General features: G+C 40.5%; 1 protein-coding gene across 2 annotated transcripts in view; it reads right to left on the reverse strand.

The window, feature by feature from the left end:
* Window positions 1-17,172, reverse strand: part of LOC128890785 (serine-rich adhesin for platelets) — a 133,110-nt gene extending 115,938 nt beyond the window's left edge. For both annotated transcript variants that reach the window (XM_054149630.1, XM_054149629.1), the window contains exon 1: window positions 16,841-17,172. The gene's annotated coding sequence lies outside the window, so the exon portion shown is untranslated. The remainder of the gene's footprint in view (window positions 1-16,840) is intronic.
* Window positions 17,173-18,197: the final 1,025 nt, after the last annotated feature.

Here is an 18,197-nt window from a genome sequence, read left to right on the forward strand (position 1 = left end):
ATGACCCACATGAAATAAAGAAACCAGGCACGATCTGTCATCGCACCCAGTCACGTACACTGGCTAACCGTAAGCTTTATTTAACGAGAACGAATCAACGGATTAGAATGCCGTTATTAGGCGTGTTCTCGTAAAATGCACCGAAACCTTACGATTCGTCGTGCACATTCCCAATTATGTTAAGCAATGTTGTTACCGTTACGTTTTGTCGACTCCGTCGAGCGGCTTGTTGGTCAACTGCGAAGACTCGAGACTCGAGACGTTCCATAGGCGATGGAAGTGTTAATTGGGTAATCAACTGTCACTCTAAATCTTGAAAAATGTACTGTTCGAGATGATCAACTGCCTATTGAAATAGAAAGAGATGCGAGTATCGAAAGAATAACGAGTCGCGTGTGTATCAACACTTCACACCAATGCCTCGTTCGAAATTTTACAAAGAAACGAAGAACGCGAAATGCAAACATCGTGCCACGATAGTACCGATACCATCCATAAAGAATAGAACAACAAAATGTTTTGATTGCATTTCAATACCAGAATACGATCTTTTCCAAATGACTATTTCTTGTTTAGAACACGCAGCAACCTCTTACAGTAACATCGTTCAATAACCATCAGCACTACGGTAAATATTGTTCGAGAGAAGTGCATCTTCAAGGTCTTTCTCGCTCCATTGGAATTTTCTCGAGACAAATGTTTACGTAAGACTAGATGCCTTTCCATCGCACCAAGTCATCGTTCAATCCTGATTCCCCGCGGCGCGGCAATCAGAAACGTCGTGACCCGACAGTCGGCGTTTAACTGTACTTTCCATGCACTATTTAACCGCGACTGTCCTCCTCGCGAATTCCGCTCCGCCTCGCGGAAGAATGTTGCGGAACTCCGTGTTCCAGATTTGTTGTCGGAAGCTCTCGCACGCCGATCAACGTCTCATTTCAGCTGATCACGGGGTGCTGCGGCAGAGACGAAAGAAATGGATCACTGGCAGACGTGAAAAGCGTCGCAGCGATGAAAAGCGCTAACTGTCGGCGCGGCCACTTATTCTAACTGTGTCTGGGTACTTGGCTACCTGGAAATCAACTGTTTCCTCGGCATTGTCATTTTTCTCAGTTCCGCGGCGTGTAATTCAACGTCGAGGACAAAAGAGGAGGATTCCTCGTGCACGTCTGCGCGACCTCCGCGGATTCCTCGACGCGGAACGACGGGAGGCGAAGAAACGCGCGTGTGCGCCTCGCGAGGCACATCGTCAGGTGCATATGCCGTGACTGTTGGGACCCTGTAGCGACGAGAAGCAGGTGCATTCACGTCGTGGACTCGTGCCAACGGTATCGCGTGCGTGTTTTTGCACCTTAAGGACCTCAAGGATGAGGTCAACGACACCTCTGCCCTGGTATTGCGTGCAATGACGTCACCGTATCGTCGAGATGGACCATGCTGGCTGATATGATCAAAATAAAAATAAAACTTACCACACGCTTGGAAGCTGGCGTCTAAGAATAAAAATCGTCCATACCATGATGCTATAATCGAACGATGCTACGTGCAAATCCAATGGGTATATCGAGTGTCGAGTGTAGCCTCTAGACAAATTTCAAGTTTAATTGGCAAAAATAAGACTATGAGTTAATAGTAGAAATGATAAGAAATCCTACAATAATTCCTTTCCAATATTTCTGAAATTTCTCCCAAGTGTCATCTATTACATTTACTCAACCATACAGTTAAAATGTATGAGTTACTTTAATTAGTACTTTTTATACCACAACCTTATAATGAGAAAAGTGCACGAATCCAAGTAGAAACTCCAAGGAAGAACTTGTTTTGTTTTCAAAGGCGAAAACGGAAAACTCGTGTACTCTGTCCGCAATTATTCGTCACTCCCGTTCGCGCCCAGCTATCGATGATAATCGTTGCACACAGAAAACACATTTACGCGTAACTACATCGTGTTCCGCATCGGTTATTTCATCTGTCCCCATTTGCCACTGGCTCATTTTCAACGTTTTCCGTGGGCTTCCGCAAACCATCCTGACAATTTATTGCCGTACGAATGGCATTAATTGTGAACACTGTTACGTTTTTGCCAAATCGCCGGACATTGACCGATGGATAGTCGTATATCATAATGCCTCCACCAGTCACTCACGTTCACTTCTTTTCGGACACTGCCAGGAATACATTCCAACTTTTCTATGACGTTCGAATTTATTATTTCAAAATTTAATCAAGTCCGTATATTACTCTGACAGCGGTGCACATTGGCAAATCTCACGCGTTGTCTCGTTTATCTTTGTAACCTTCAGTCTGCCGTATGAGAAATAGATCGTTCGTCTACGCGCAAGTTTAGCTATTCGCCGAACAAAATTATTTATTAATTTTAGCACTATCGGATTAAATCAAAAGACGCGGAATATTCTTACAATTTAGTCCTACTCCTATTATTATATTAACTCGTTATCTGAATATGAATTCTTATTTTCATTTATTTTTTAGAGGACTCGAAGGTTCACAAAAATGATCCAATATTATTTTGTACGCTTCTCCTACACAGGTAGATAGAAAAAATCGGTAAAAGTACGGAACGTTTCACGCCAACGACAACAAGTACTTTGAATGAGTAGGCATGCATGGGTGGATGAAAACATTGTCAGCTGGAATGGATGAAAACAAGATTCGACAAGTTCAGAGCCCAGAGGCAGGTACGCGTTGAAGGAGCTAACCGGGTCAGTTCGAAATAAGCGTAAAGCCAGCTGGCTGCTGCCAAAAGATTTAATCTTGCGCGGGTCGCATTGTCGCAGATCCCTAAAATCTTGAAGTCCTTGGGTCTCTGTTAGCTGGCAACCGAAAAGTTCGGGCAAAAAGTGTACGACGGTTTTACGTATCCATCAAGGGAACAATGAAATTCATTTAGAATAAATATAATATGTACCGGATTGCCAAGGTCTGGTAAAATTTAACAAGTTTCGGATAAAAGCATCGTTCCAAGTGGGCACGATGAACGAATCGCGTGAAATTATTCGTTCCAACATCCTGGAATACTAATGTAAGAAGCGTTTAATGTATCGGTACTGTTCGCCGTACCTTTCTAATAGTTGGAATGCCGCGAGGAAATTATACGAGGGCGTTTCGTACGATTCTAGCGAGCGCCCGCAATCGTTTGTCCGATTGTCTAATGAGAATTTAATCGTTCGTGGATGAAATTTAAATAAAGATTAAGCACGCGCACTATTTTTATTTTCCTTTCCCTCTGATAAATCGCGAGAGGGGCGTGTTTTCTTACGAGAACGAATCACGACACTGATAGAGAATTTGTTGGTAACGTAAATACGCCTCGGAAAATCCTTTTAAGAATTTCAGCAGCACGAATATGGCTCCTATCGGTTTACTAGCTTCTTCCTGGATCGGCTACCTGGCAAACAAACCTTTATCTAACAAAACCTACCTAAGGCGAGATTACCAGATCCAGAACTGAAGGCTAAAAGGACTTGGAAACATTGATATGCTTCTGAAATGTATAAAAGGATCGAAGGGATACATTCGTCACTCTGAAATCCGTAAAAGGATTTAAAATACAAGATTTATTCATGCTTGAAAAATGTATAAAAGGGCCAAGGAAGAATGTGTATATTCTCGAAAAATGATATTACTCGGCAAATTATTAAATAAAAATTCACGTTAGACTTGATCACATTTCAAAATACCAGTTCTGGTATACAAGAAACAAGAAACAAGTAATAGGTCACTCGTTGAAATCGAAATCATGCTAGTGTCGTTATGTGACAGGGCAGACCATTCGTGTCTATTGTCACCGGATATCCGAAGCTTCCTGCACAATTCTATAGCACTCGTCGTGCTATTATTCTGCAAAGGTTGGTAAAGGATGACGGGCACGAAATAATCAATACCCAATGGCAAAATCCAAACCCTAATTTCTCTTCGAGTTATATACACAGAATACTGTGCAACCATAGAATAAACTAATTTTAACCACGAGAAAAATCCAATCCTTACAAGACACATGAATTTATTTAATGTGCTAGGTGATTGCGTCTACAAATTAGTCATTACTTCCGCGTTTCTTTATTTATTACACACTGATTATATTTTTATAAGAAAAATTACCTTCGATAAAGATAAATTAAATTGCGTATAAAGCCGTAAATAGAATTCAGAAATTATATGAAATGTGGCGGCCTCGTTACCGAAGAATTCGTTAATTTATTCAAGAAATAAAAGCCACCGACGTACGGTCGATATTTTTAGATTCTCCAAACTGGTTTGCATAAATGCAGGTGACATTTACTTCCGTACTAATGTGTGTACGGTGTTTCTTGTTTTTAATTGAACCGGGACGCCGCGTCGTTCGTACGTATTACGTCGTCGCATATATTAACATTAATATGCATCTTAAACGGCGGGAAAAGTAGCGTGTGTACCGCTATTAGTCTCGATTTACATGAACCAACACGTAGAACGTCGTTGGACCAATTTACGAAGCGCTCGCGTCATATTCGCTACCATGTCGCGTTTCGTGATAAAGGTGAGGCAGGTAAGCGCACCTGTTACTTTGATAAATAATTCGCGTTGTCGGTTCGACCGTCCGAGGGATTACGTACGATGGAATTTTCAGCTCCGAAGAATGCGGCTAAGCACCCTGACAACCGACTGCGCATTATTGATTGAGATACCCTTCCCTGGCGTCCAACGCTCGCGCAGGGGAATTCACCCCATGTGACTGTTCTCGCAACCTCTGCAAAGTCACACAGACTTTTCGTCCCTCGCGTTACAAATTCATTCTCCCCTCTTTCATTCTTCAAAATACTGTGACGCTGACGTCTCTCTTTCATCTCATTGTCCGTTTATCCGTTCATGTCACGACATCGAGATCATCTGCAATTGACGAGTTTTACATGGGGGTTAGTCACTCTTTCGATGATATTTGGAAGGATGGTTCGAGTCTAGACAGATGCTAATTTAAACATATATGCATATATTGTGCAATGGTATGCTTCAACGAGTCGTCATCTAAAGTATATCATTCCTTTTAGAAAAATACATGTTTTCTTCGAGTTTTCTTATCGAAATTGCACGAGAAAGCAAACCAAAAACTTAATAAGAATAATTAAGATTATATACGAGCGCTGTTAAATATCTTCCAGAGGGTTGAAATTCCGCAGAAATATTTCTATTGATCGCGATGCGTCGCATTCGATATTTGCGTAGGGTATACACCCTCCACTCTTGAGAAGCCAAGTGCTAGCCCAACACAAAGTCACGAAGGGAGCGTGTGTTGCGTAATGATAAAGGAATATTCCCCACACTGTTTACAAACATGCACCCCTCTTTATCCCCTCCATTCAACACCGTCGTTCGTTAAAGCGTAACGATTCACACACATACTGTGTGGATTGCTGTTGCTCGCAAAAATTTTTAAACACTGCAATGGCCGTATAATTTCTCTTGTTAACATTTTACTTTATCGTAAGGGTATGTAAAATGTTGTCAGTGCTTTGTTATGTTTAAGTCAGATTTCTCACGGTGCGCACTCGAGTATGTACTCATAAAAGGAAATCCTTTGAAAGAGGTACACGCAAGGCGTGAGAAGTTCTATTTTACATCACACCGAGTTTCCACGCTGGAAAAAACGATGAATGGACGATAAGAAGAGTGTCTTTAAAAAGCCATCAAGAATAATTCTATTCGAATGAGATGGGGAAAGTAGGTGACATCGTGTGTACCGTTTATCTGGCAAACAAAATAAATAGCTAATATAATAGTATATGTATATAGCAATAGATGATAAATAATTGCATAAGCATTCGCGTACAAACACGAATAAGTGAAACTATTCATTTCGAAGTGTGACAATAGAGGTATTTGGGTACGTAAACGTTCGAAATTGAGTTCCTATTGAGCCTAACAACGTACGAATTTTATATAATATCAGAGGGATGAACTCCATTTAAATACGAGCGTTGAGAGACACTGAGAAGAAAAGGAACGCGAGGGAAAAGCCGCAGCGACTTGTGGGTGTGAAATGCCGCAAGAAGAAGACTGTTTGCTCGAGTCGAGAAAAAAGACTGTGATAATACCGCAAACAGGACACAGTACTTCATGTCTTTCTACTAACTCTTTCACGTGTCGCAGCGGTTATCTACGTAAAAACGAATATTGACACCTTCACTAAAATTTCGTAAGGGCGTGTTGGAAAATTATCATGTATCTACAAGCAAAACTTGAATCTTGAAACAATCGTCAAAGGTTCGTACAAAGTCCGCGTTTTGAATAATAATTAATTTGCACATTTATTCACTACACAATATAAATTTATAAATTCATTTATATTTATATTTAATGTAAATCTTGTAGATAATTTATTCATTTTTTGAACACCTTCGTTCCTCCATGTGGCCTTAAACTCTCGAGAAGAAAATATACTTTGATGAAGTCAAAATTCAATTATTCCGGAGGGAACAGAGCGGTAGAAATAAAATATTCTCAGTTTCCTCGTGCACGTCCCCCGAGCAATCGTATCGTCGACCCTGTATAGCAATAAAGAAAGTACCTCATTGATACATTACAATCTTGGTCTACCTTTACCTGGATGTAATAAGGACACCTGCAATTTATAACCTATATATCCATATAGAGAGCCAGCAGGTTAGAGAGTTGGAGACTTTAATGAATGGACAGAACAGTGATCGACGAAACTCCCATTGATTTCCCACTTCTCCATGCTATAAACGCAGTCAGGCGCATCCAGCGGATCTTGCAATTCCGTTCGTTCGAGATGCTTCAGCGAAAGTCACAGTAGATCGAGCAAGGACTACCGTATAATTTAATAGATCGTTCGAAAGTCAACGTTACCGCGGGCACAAAGAATAGGCTCCGGTCTCTTTAACGCGAATATTCTGAAACTCGGAATGCCGCGATCGTTTCTTCAGCTACGTTTCCGGAATGTCTATCGTCGAGTGACTCAAACCACCCAAAAAGAAACAAAAAACACGCTTCTTATGCCATGAATACTTTGTTTTCTGCAATTACGGACGAACCGGTTTCTCAACGAGCGAAGTAGGTCCTCTCCATATCAATGCGTTAGATTAAGATATGCGTTTTACGGGGACCAACAGTCTCTCTCGTTCCACTTCAATTAAAGCTTTCTAGATTTTTTTCACTCTCGAGCTAATGGAATAATCCAGTTATGATTAAGGACTCAACGAAAGCGTGCATGCAGGAAATTGGTTCGTAGTTATTACTTGTATGGTACGTCATTTATCCCTAAATCCCTAGGAGGAACGGAAACATGTACATTTGAAAAAATTTTATAGTGCAACTATATTACACCTAACAACCTAGTATTACGACCTAACAAACTTATCTTAAGTTTATAATTTCTGGATAGAGACCTGAATCACGCAACATCAGGATTAAAGCATTAATTGTTAGTGTAATTTCGATCTGCAGAGTTTTAGTTAGCAAGTGATACTTTACAGAACAATGTTAAAATGGAAAGGAAATATTATAGTTACCGATATATAACGAAATAAATATTAAGTATAGTGGGACTTTGATTAACCGACCCCACTGGGACCGTAAGAGCCCGGATAAATCAAGGCCCATCGGATAATCGAGGTCCCACTCTATCTACAGAGTACATCGCTTAAGATGATAACAAATGTTCACGTTCCATTTTCACGGTTTAAAATTTCATTATTCTACGATGTACAAGATGGAGAGACTAGAAAGCAAGCAACGTTTACAAACACCTTGCAAACAGTAGACGCGTAATAGACGTCACAGACTGGTATTGTTTCGCGGCGTAGGTTTTTCGACGGAGGACAACTCGTACTAAACACACCCGAGACTTGAACGCGAACCTGTGGTGGCGCCTATCAACGAAACAATAGGCAAGTTTCTGCCTTGTCACTCTGCGCGTATCCGACAACGCTTCCTCTACAGTGTTTTTACTAACGAACGACGCGACTATAAATCTTGGCGTGTCAATACAATGGAGCAACGATCAACTAGCATACTTTACTATTTCGTCGATTCGACCATTTATTGTTGAGTAAAATTGAAATAAATGCACTTGTATTACTCGTAACGTAAACACGTTAACCCTTTCAGACCTGGCGTCTCGAGGGCGTGTACAGCGATGAATCTCCCGTCGTCTGGAAATCTGATTAGTGAAAAAAGGATACAGCCAGCCGCGAGATGAATCACGAGGAAATTCTACGACGCCGCGTCGCGTCGCGTCGTACCAAAGCAGTTGAAAATGACAGATAGTCGCGGCTGCTGCCAACCGATTCGTTGTTCCGCGGCTGCTGCGGACTACTGGAGGGATAAGTGACTCTCTCCCATTGTTGTCCAGCTAATTTGTTACGACTCTTTCGAGCTTTTTACGCTTTAATGAACATCTTCGAGTACAAGGCACCGCGTGCTCTCGCTCTCGTTCTCGGGCTCGCTACGGTCACCGTCGTGCGTCGACCTCTTCTGGTCTACTTAGAAGAACCTAAGTAAATTTATCGAGTCCATAGGGCTCGCTTCGAGAAGAAAGTGTAAAACCAGCTGTAAAACCAATCGACCTCTCACTCGCGAGTAATGGCTTGTTACGGATTACAATTACTTTCTAGGTTCGATTGTTCGTCTTAAGATACGAGAATATGCTACATTGTTCGCCGCTGACAGAGGAAGCCTCCAAGGTGTAAGCAGTTTCTGACCCATATCACCAAGCCAACAGTTAGAATCGTCAAGTATTAGAAGACGAGAGGAAATAACTGCCGGTTAATTAACGATCTGTTTCGTGTTTGGATAGGAACGAACCACCTGTTAATCGCCGACAACTCGAAAACGCACGCGTCTAATTCAGAGCAAACAGTAAGATGGCACGATCGGCTTTCTAAATTTGTATCGAACGGCGTTACTTTCACCGCGTGATCGATAAATCGCGGGATTCAACCCATCGCGCATCGTTTCCCGTGAGAGAAAACACGGCATGATCGGCGATTTTTCGCAATCTCTAAAGTCTCTAAGTTGTCCGCGTGGATCGATAAGTCCTGGTCTCGAGCAGTGGGACCCGTTCATCTATCACACCCGGAAAGATCCACGATTACAGGCGTTCCAACCGCTCTACGAGTTGGGAGCGAAACCGATCTGTTTTCATAGCGATCTGTTTCGTAACGATAGCTCGACAGTGGTGGGACAGTTGAATATTTTACAACTTTGATTACAAGAAGGAATGAGATATATGGCGTTGTCATTTGGGTTGGAATAATTTACATTCGAACGCATAGATTCGTTAAGTTCAATGCTAGATATAACGTGCAGATATGGTCGAAATATTATTTGAATAATAGATAATGGATAAGAAAAGCGTCTAGCTATTTATTTGATATTTGTTTGTTGAGTGTGATCATCATCTATTCGTTCTTAAGAAAATTAATAGTAAACCTTTATTCAATATTTTACCGTACCAACACTCTGACAGAGTTTCGAAATTCATACTCGGCCTTGTAGGACAGCTATCGATCTCCTACATCGATGCGTTTTGCAACTGCATAAGTTTCTACGAGGGATATTATCTGATGAATATTGTGCTATATATATACCTACATTCTGACAAACATAAATAATATTAATTGCCTCGTTAAAAGTATGCATTTTATACTCGTTGATAAAATTAAACAACACATAATAGTAATTAGACCGATTCGCTCATTTTCCACAATTGTATAATTCCTGTATGCAATCGAACGGACTCACGCTTTCGATCTCTATCATTTCTCCCTATCGTAGTGAGTTAAATCAAAGAAAACAGTAAAAGGTAGCTGGAAAATAAAATCGTACTAGCATGCTATTCATTTTGTCAGCCGATCGCGCAACAAATTAGCAATGCGGTAGATCCTATCTGCATCCAACCATTAAATGAACACAGTTACTTTACCGATTTCTTTTTTTCACGCGAATTAGAGAGAAAACCAAAGACTGAAACAATGCCGTGTCCATGCCGAATCTAATTCACCGCATTTCGTAATCGCTTTTCATTCGACACGTACTCGCTACCGTGAAATGGACTCCAAAGCGTTCGTTGAAAAAGAACAAGTAACTATGTGTATGTGTGTTTATAACGCAAAGTCACGTCTCTCGCAATAATCGTCCTTAATCGTGCGTGCTTGAACGGATAAACACGGGCATTTTTTCAATGCCCCACAAAGATTGGGCAAGAGAATACTTGATGTCGCTATGAAATTCAGAGGACTAATCGCTCTTTGGCGAAATTACGTGAATGGATCACATGTACGTACTGAGAATTTTTCGCAAACATTTCGGAATGTTTGCGTCAATGATTTGCAAAGAAAAAATGGAACACAACTCCGGTAAAATACTCGATAAATGTTTATTATTCATTTTCTTAATAACGAATAATTGTTTCTTTAAAAACAAGTATCAAATAAATAACTATTTTGTTTCTATTCTTAACATTTTCATCCCCCCTTTAATTACCATTGCATATTTGGAATTATTCAATAATTATTCAATACTAGCGTCATTAAGGATACAAATAGAATCATATAATACGAATAGTTCAATGATTAAACCTCTATAGTTTCCACAAAAAAAAAAAAAAAAAAAAAACAACCAGCTTGCAACATACGTAGACCACCCTGCGCACCACGCAGCTTCGGAATCAAATCGTAAAGAGTTTTATTACCGAAGGAAAGACGACCATGTTTATCTTCCCACTTGAACGATTACACGAATACTCACGAATAAAACCACATTACTCCTCCCACGAGACACTTAAATGCCTGGCCATCCCAACCATCCCAAACATCGTCAAACCTCTCCTCGTTCGCTCCCAGACGAGGGGCCCGAACCAGAACCAATTAATCACGTAGCTCGGAATCCAGGGAATAATCTCGGGGTACTTAACACATCCAACAAAGAATAAACCAAGACTACCTCTCGCGACAAACCAACTCCCTATGCTCCTGCGTCACAAAGAATCCTGTTTTCCATCCATCCTCGGTACGGCCTAATGCTCTCCACGGCAAAGATGCACGCTTCAGGTTTATCGAGAGGCCTCTCTGGACGTTGTAACGGCACTCGAAACGTCGCTCCTGCGCCTCTCTTTCTCTCGCTTCAACGTCCCTCTGGTAAGACTCTTGGTCGCTGCCACGCTCGGCTTACGCACGCTACACGCACATGCGTTTTCCTCGCGCGTGCACGCACGACTCGCCTACGCCAGAGATTCTCAACGGTGGCTACAGTGGCTTCCATTGTGAGGCAGGAGGGGGAAAAAAAGGAAAAAGTAACATGGCAAGTACGAAGCTACAAGTTTGTTTGGTCTTGGACTCAAAATGATATTTTTTAGAGGCATGCTATGCTCTGTCTATGAAATTGTTCATTTATATAGAAAGGTGTTATTTCAGGATGTGTTAGATACTAATTATATTGAATAATGCACGAAACAATTGTATATAATTCATAAATTGCATATAAAAACTGTATAGAAAAGATACATAAATAAGTAAACAATTACTGCGCCATTACTTTGAATAATGAATAACTATGAAAAGTGGAGATCCTAGAGATAAATAAAAGTCATAAGAAAAAAAGATTGAGAAGCACTGACCTACCCGCTGGTCAGCGCGCCGCGACGCGACCGGTTTATACGAGCGTCAAACAAACACGCGTCATCCAACGACACGGGTACAACCGATTTACCTTGTGTTTCGTAAACCCCCGTGTGTTTTAGACTATCCCTTTTCCGTCCACCCACCTGCCAGCTTCATTTAGGAAGCAGAGATAGCCAAGTTCCGGTGGATGGGACTCGGGGATTCGTGTATGAAATACGAAATATTCGATTCCATTTTGTTTCTATTCTTAACATTGTCATCCTCCTTTTAATTAATATGGTATATTTAAGAATTATTCAATAATTGAGCCGTTCATTTCACAAATCGATTAACTCCATAAAAGAAAAAGTTGAGAAATGTGATGAAATGGTTCTGAAATAAATTATTTATTATTCAATGGTAAAAAAAATGTTGTCTTTTAATGGTGTTAATTAACCTTTGAAAATCTGTGAATATGTTTTATCTTTTATTCTTTTTATTTTTCATTCGATAAAATAAAAACTGTCTGATTTTTAGTGTACTTGAAATTTCCCTTGCCAACTCCCAATAAATATTTTCAAAATTGCACCTATAAATTCTTTTAAATTTCTATCAAGTATCGACAATTTCACGGCGAATGTACATTTCAGAATTCAATTTATTCCGTTAATGAAAATCTGAGTGTGAATATCGTGTTAACCGATAAGGATGTTATGCCACATTCTTGCACGTATCGCCGATGACTGATTAACGATTACAGAAGCATCCTGCCAAGTTGCTACTTAAGTAGGACTCTGTCTATGCCTCGACTCGCTATTCGCTCAGGCGTGCATCCAAAAAGCAAACTCGGAATAGAATATTGATTATTTCGAAGGCCGAATAAGTAAGAGAAATCTTCGAATTATGCAATTATCGCACCTGAAACTCGATATAGGAATCACTCAATCGCACGCCAAGTTATTTTAAATTGCTAAAGCGGTTCGTTAACGTCATTGACTTTTCTTTGGAAGGAAACTATCCAACTGATTTTCGAAGCAATCAGCAAACGATTTACATATACTAATCATTCATTGGATGCAATCTCGCGATATTAAGGTTTCCTGCTTCTCGAATGACCTACAGTTAGGAATCCTTCAATTCGCAATGGATTCATCTAATATTCGCCCGTGAATATTTATCGTATCATTAAACGTATATTTGCTCGAAGAACATTCAAGATGGCAAGCAGCGAAATTATGGAAGCATTTCGTTGCATTAGGACTTAATGACAGGCAAGGTTTCCTTGAAAACCGCAACACGGTTGCAAGATTGTCATTGAATCGTACGGAATTGCGATTAGAAAAAGTCTGGTAGTGCTTTTGCAACTCGTCGTCTAACCGGTACTGCGAATCCGTGCCGTATCGTTTAATAATTTTCAACACGATAAATTACAAACTAGTTATAATATTATTTGCAAGCAATAATAATTCATGGACTCCAGATGTTTATGTAATTCGTATATTTATTGATATAGATAAAGACTTCAACTGGAATGTACATATGCCTTCGCATTTAAAACGGGAAACGAGTATTGTATATTTTTCCATTTCTATGTCATATATTTTCTTATATTTCCATTCATCATAAATGTATAAACACTCGCAGCCTAGTGACTATTTGTAGAGATGTCAAATATGTCTAAGGCTGCGAAACAAATTAAAAATAAGCATAGTAGCAAATTTAACCATAAAAATAGTGTTTTCAGCAGAGATTCCATAAAAATGTTTATTTAATCATCGCAAAACACTTGATTCTACGACAAAAACTCTGATTTTTATTTAACTAGTAAAGAATAAATAATTGTTTATCTTTTACTCCGTATTAGATTATTGTATCTGAATAAAAATTTTGCGATCGAAAGTAGCCATAGAGGATGCATACTCGTATTACTCGGGTTTTGTTTGTGGATTAGTCAGAGGGTGACTACGTGGGGTGCCCTACGAGACGTCTTCTGAATCATTCTCGGAGCCAGAATGTTGCGGCAGTTACTAGTTTTAGACGCCGTCTCTCGTGGGACGATCACATTTGCGCGAGAATTTAAATACTGTTTACAAGCGGGACATTTGCGTCTAACAAGTGGATACGATACGTGACACACGGCCAAACAACTAACTAACTGTTGTCGGCTCGACAAACAAATTGTATTTAGATGCCGAGAGGGCATTCAACTGTACCAGAAGAGTACTCTGCGATACGATATCGAGGCGTTTCAACTTCATCGCTGTTAAATTGATAAAGAGAGCAAGGAATGGGTACTTGGTACATAGTAGTTATCGATGTGTACCGATATTCTATTTCAAAATTGTCATCAAAGGTAAACTAAGGTGTCATGTGTCTACTTTACACCCGTACAATGTATGTTGACACCAATCGATTAGCTACTTGAAGAAATTCCTAACACTGTGATTCTTGTATCGTCCATGGTTAACTACTTTAATCAATTTTCAGATTGATTTATCAAAGAAGTAACCTGTTTCCTCAACTTTTTCCTTTTTCCGAATTCAATTATTATTAGAGAACTTGTTAAATATTTTTGATCATTTCCTGCCTGTCTAAAGGGTCTTTAACGCAATGTTTATCCTAGAAATGAAACTCTATGACCGAAGAAACATCCCGAAACACCATTTCTACGAGGTAAATGCTAGAAATGCTAGAGTTTCAATTATTTATCGCGTTTCTCGGGATCAACGGCATGGACACGGGCACATATTCCTACAGACGTTAAAAGACAGTGTTAGGAGTAAACATTGAATCAATTCCATGCAATTTGCTTCCGTGTGCCTACATAAACAGCGAAGACTGCGTGCCAACTAACAAAGTGAACAATTTATCGCGAAAAGCAATTGAGCCAAGTTAAATATGAGGATGCTCCAGAAAATATTGCACAGTCTTAGTCGCTTCACTTGCTATTATTTTTAAACCGCCTAAAAGAACAAGGTATATGCATTGGAAAGTTTCTTTACGCTGATTCTAAATATATGTATATGCATATGTTTGCTTTTTCGTACGTTTCGTGTATTTTTAGAAGAAATTGTTCAAGAAATCTACACTTTGGTGCCTGTGCTTCATTATGGAAAAGACAAGTATAATTCTATAATTAAATCTACAATTCAACCAATCTGTAGCCCAGATTTTTTCAACGTAAGATAATTTAACATTGATTAGAGATTATATCTTTACTTTTTTTCATCAAATGCACCGATACAGGGGAGGATACGGATCCAACCTGCGCCTGCGCTAATATAATGTAACGCCCGTGATCCTAGATTTCATTTCTTTTCTTTCTCAAAATAACGAAACGAATTTCAACGACTCCGACCAGCGAACTGCATATCCGTTCCCGTAAATTACGGTCGAGAGTGTATCAAAATATAAACAATACTTTGTTGAGAAGCGTCCAAGAATTAAAGCGAGACACGCGCGTGGGACGGGATTGGCCCAGCCGGCGAAATAACATTCGGCGTAATTTCGAAACTGAAGGAAGCCGTCGTTTGGGTGTCAACACTTAGTTGAACATAAAACTTTGAATCGTTTCGCTGGCTCTCACAAAGGGCAACGGCTTAGAGGAGTACACTATTTACGCGCGATGGACGCTGAAACGTCTCGCCTCGTGACTTAAACGACCATCTATTATAGATCACACAGACTGTAATCGCCCGTCAGTGGCGTACCTACTTCGTCTGTATACGCTGAACATGGCTGATCGATAAATATATACCATCTATTTCCGGCATCTTTTAGAAGCGTTAATCTCCTCCGCGAGTCTCTAAATCACCGTCCCATTTGCATCATCGTGGCGGCTCGGCTCCATTTTACCGCCGCGCCGCCCCGTGACAAACATAGTGCTTACCATATGATCCGTCGAAAGTCAATAGAATTCGATATTTCGAAGCGTTTCGATTTAGGAGCAATTTACTCTTTTCTTTTCATTACTCTTTTTGTTTTCTGTCAGACTAATTAAAAATCACCATCCTAGAAGTTAAGAACACGTACAATTTGACAAATTCGCTAAATGAATGTTTTTTACAAATTGTATATAAGTGTGAATATTATACCACGTAACTCCAAAGATAGGCAGGAATTCTCGTCTAAAGAAAAACCTTGAATAACCAGTGATAGTTAAATTGTCGAAGCATTAATTATTCGTTAAAAATTACAATATGAATTTTGCCCAACTCCATCTAGCACAGAGATCGGTGACTAACCGAACATCGTGAATCGACGACTAACCGTATAAGACTCTTGATCGGCAACGCTTGGATTCTGAATCGACGTTCCAAATCCTGAACAGATGTATCGCGAGGTAGAGAAACAGCTCGAATTACCTGCACATACCGCGGAAACTGGCACGCAATTCCAAATCAATTTTGCCGTAATCTGCGATCAATTAGACGTCCGTATCGAGAGGCTCTATTTCAACGATTCAGAAGCTGGATTCGGTTAGCGGCGTCGAGAACATTCGCGTTATAATTACGCCGGTTCAGAAAACGATCTTATTGTTAGTAACCTCGATCGCGCGTGCACATTTCCAAGCGACGGCCAACTGAGAAATCCTCGAAACGCGTTCGTATCAAGGTTCGAATGCGATTCTGCCTCGCAAATATGTTTCGCGGCACGATTATCGATTCCACGAGACTAGTCGATCGTGTAATTCGTTCGACGTTCAAAGACAAGGAAGACGGAAACTACGCGGTTTGTCGCGACTGAAAAGTTTCATTATAAAAGCACGTGGAGTCGGAGCAGTTTTCGGAGCAACGTCAGTGGCGCGTTACATCTTCGTTACAAATCAACTACAGGGATTCTGTTTAAAAAAGAAAAAAGAGAGAGAGAGAGAGAGAGAGAGCGCAAGGAGTTAAATTCTATTGTATCGGTACAGCAAAACGAAAGACATATCTAATCCATAGGAATAACTCAGGAATATAACACACTTGACCTAATAAGTCACTGGTTTATTTAACCTGTGCATGCTCTCGTAACTTAGAAATGATGTATCAGTGTATTCGTACAGTGTGACGTTAACGTTTGTTCGTACTAACTTTTCGAATAAAGAATATCTCCAATAAGAACGATGAGTTTTTAAAGAGCTCTAGGCGGTACGTTTGTGCAGATGTCCTTTTCGATCGTCTGATAAACGCGCCCCTGCGCGACGTGCGCCAAGTTATAATCTAAAAGCATCCTACCTTAGAGAAAAGTTCCCCTTGCGGGACGTTGATTAATCCACAGGCGGGCAGAGGGTAGAAATCCAAAAATTACAGCCCCGTGTCGTCGAGAAAGCTTGTCCACCAACTAAATTCGTGCGCACTGATCGTTCGTCGGCGTCGCGCGGACAACACGAACGAATTAAAAACGAAGAACACTGTGGGTTTTGTTCAACACGAGAGACGAGTTTACGCAGCCACCCACAGGGGGGGGGGGGAAGGGCGGTGTGTGTGTGTGTGTGTGTGTTGGACAATCTTTGCAAACAACGTGTTCGAGACGAACGAAGGAAACCGACTGAACCGGCTCACCGTGAGGGACTGACGATGGGCTTCGATTCTTGCGTGCTCGTTGCGCTCGGCTCTCGACGCTCGCGGTCGACGCCAGTCGACTACCTCCGGCAAGTTTCGACCTTTCTCGAGTCTCGAATCGAGCCTCGAACGACGGAACATAGAACGGCCTCAGGCTCGACAACCTCGACGAACTTTTGCTCGGGTCGAGGCCGTTGGACTGTTTCTGTTTTCGTGCTGGAATTAAAGAGCTCTTTCGGGATCGATTCAATGATAACGCACAATGCACCGTGTGGCCGAGTGTTACGCAACCGATTGGCCGCGTTGTTCGAAGCGGCCGCCACGTGCTAAGTCGATCAATCCCGTGAATCGGAACGTTTTAGTGGTATCCTGAAGAAACATCTCGAAAGAATACTGGGTATAATTAGAGATAGTGTCGAAAATATATCTTGTACTTGATGCATTAAACAAAAAAATACGTTACAGATACTTTAATCAAACAAACTAGACATAAAAATGAGATATACAGCATATATTATGGAATTTATTGCTGTTTTTTGCCTAAATAAAATAAAATGATTTCCATCCGTTTGTTTCTAGACGATTACCCCAAATTCCATTTCATCTTGAGGTCTATGATAGTGTAATGCTCCACTGGATCATCCTAAACTGAAAGCTTATACAGTATACAGTAAATATTTGTCTCTCTATTGGAATTTAATCTTCGATAGTGGCAGGAAAGATAACTTGGTTGGATGGCTATTTTTATACATATGATAGATGACGAGTCACCGACCTCGAACTTTGCCCTTTGACCCTGATCGAACGCAATTGGAGCGTATTCTGTTTTGCTTCTTAATTGAATATTTTTCTAATTAATTTCTGCGTCAAGCATGATCCGTATTAAGGCGAGTAAAAGATAATTTTCCTCGCAAAAAAACAACGGACGCGGAACAGATGTCACAAAACAAAGTATGTACAAGGCTTAGAAAGCGCACAGATAAAGTATACTGTTACTTTCTAAACAGCGTAACATATATTTTACTATCGA

The sequence above is a fragment of the Hylaeus anthracinus genome, unplaced genomic scaffold (assembly GCF_026225885.1).
Source record: "Hylaeus anthracinus isolate JK02 unplaced genomic scaffold, UHH_iyHylAnth1.0_haploid 12001, whole genome shotgun sequence".
NCBI classification, from domain to species: Eukaryota; Metazoa; Arthropoda; class Insecta; order Hymenoptera; family Colletidae; genus Hylaeus; species Hylaeus anthracinus.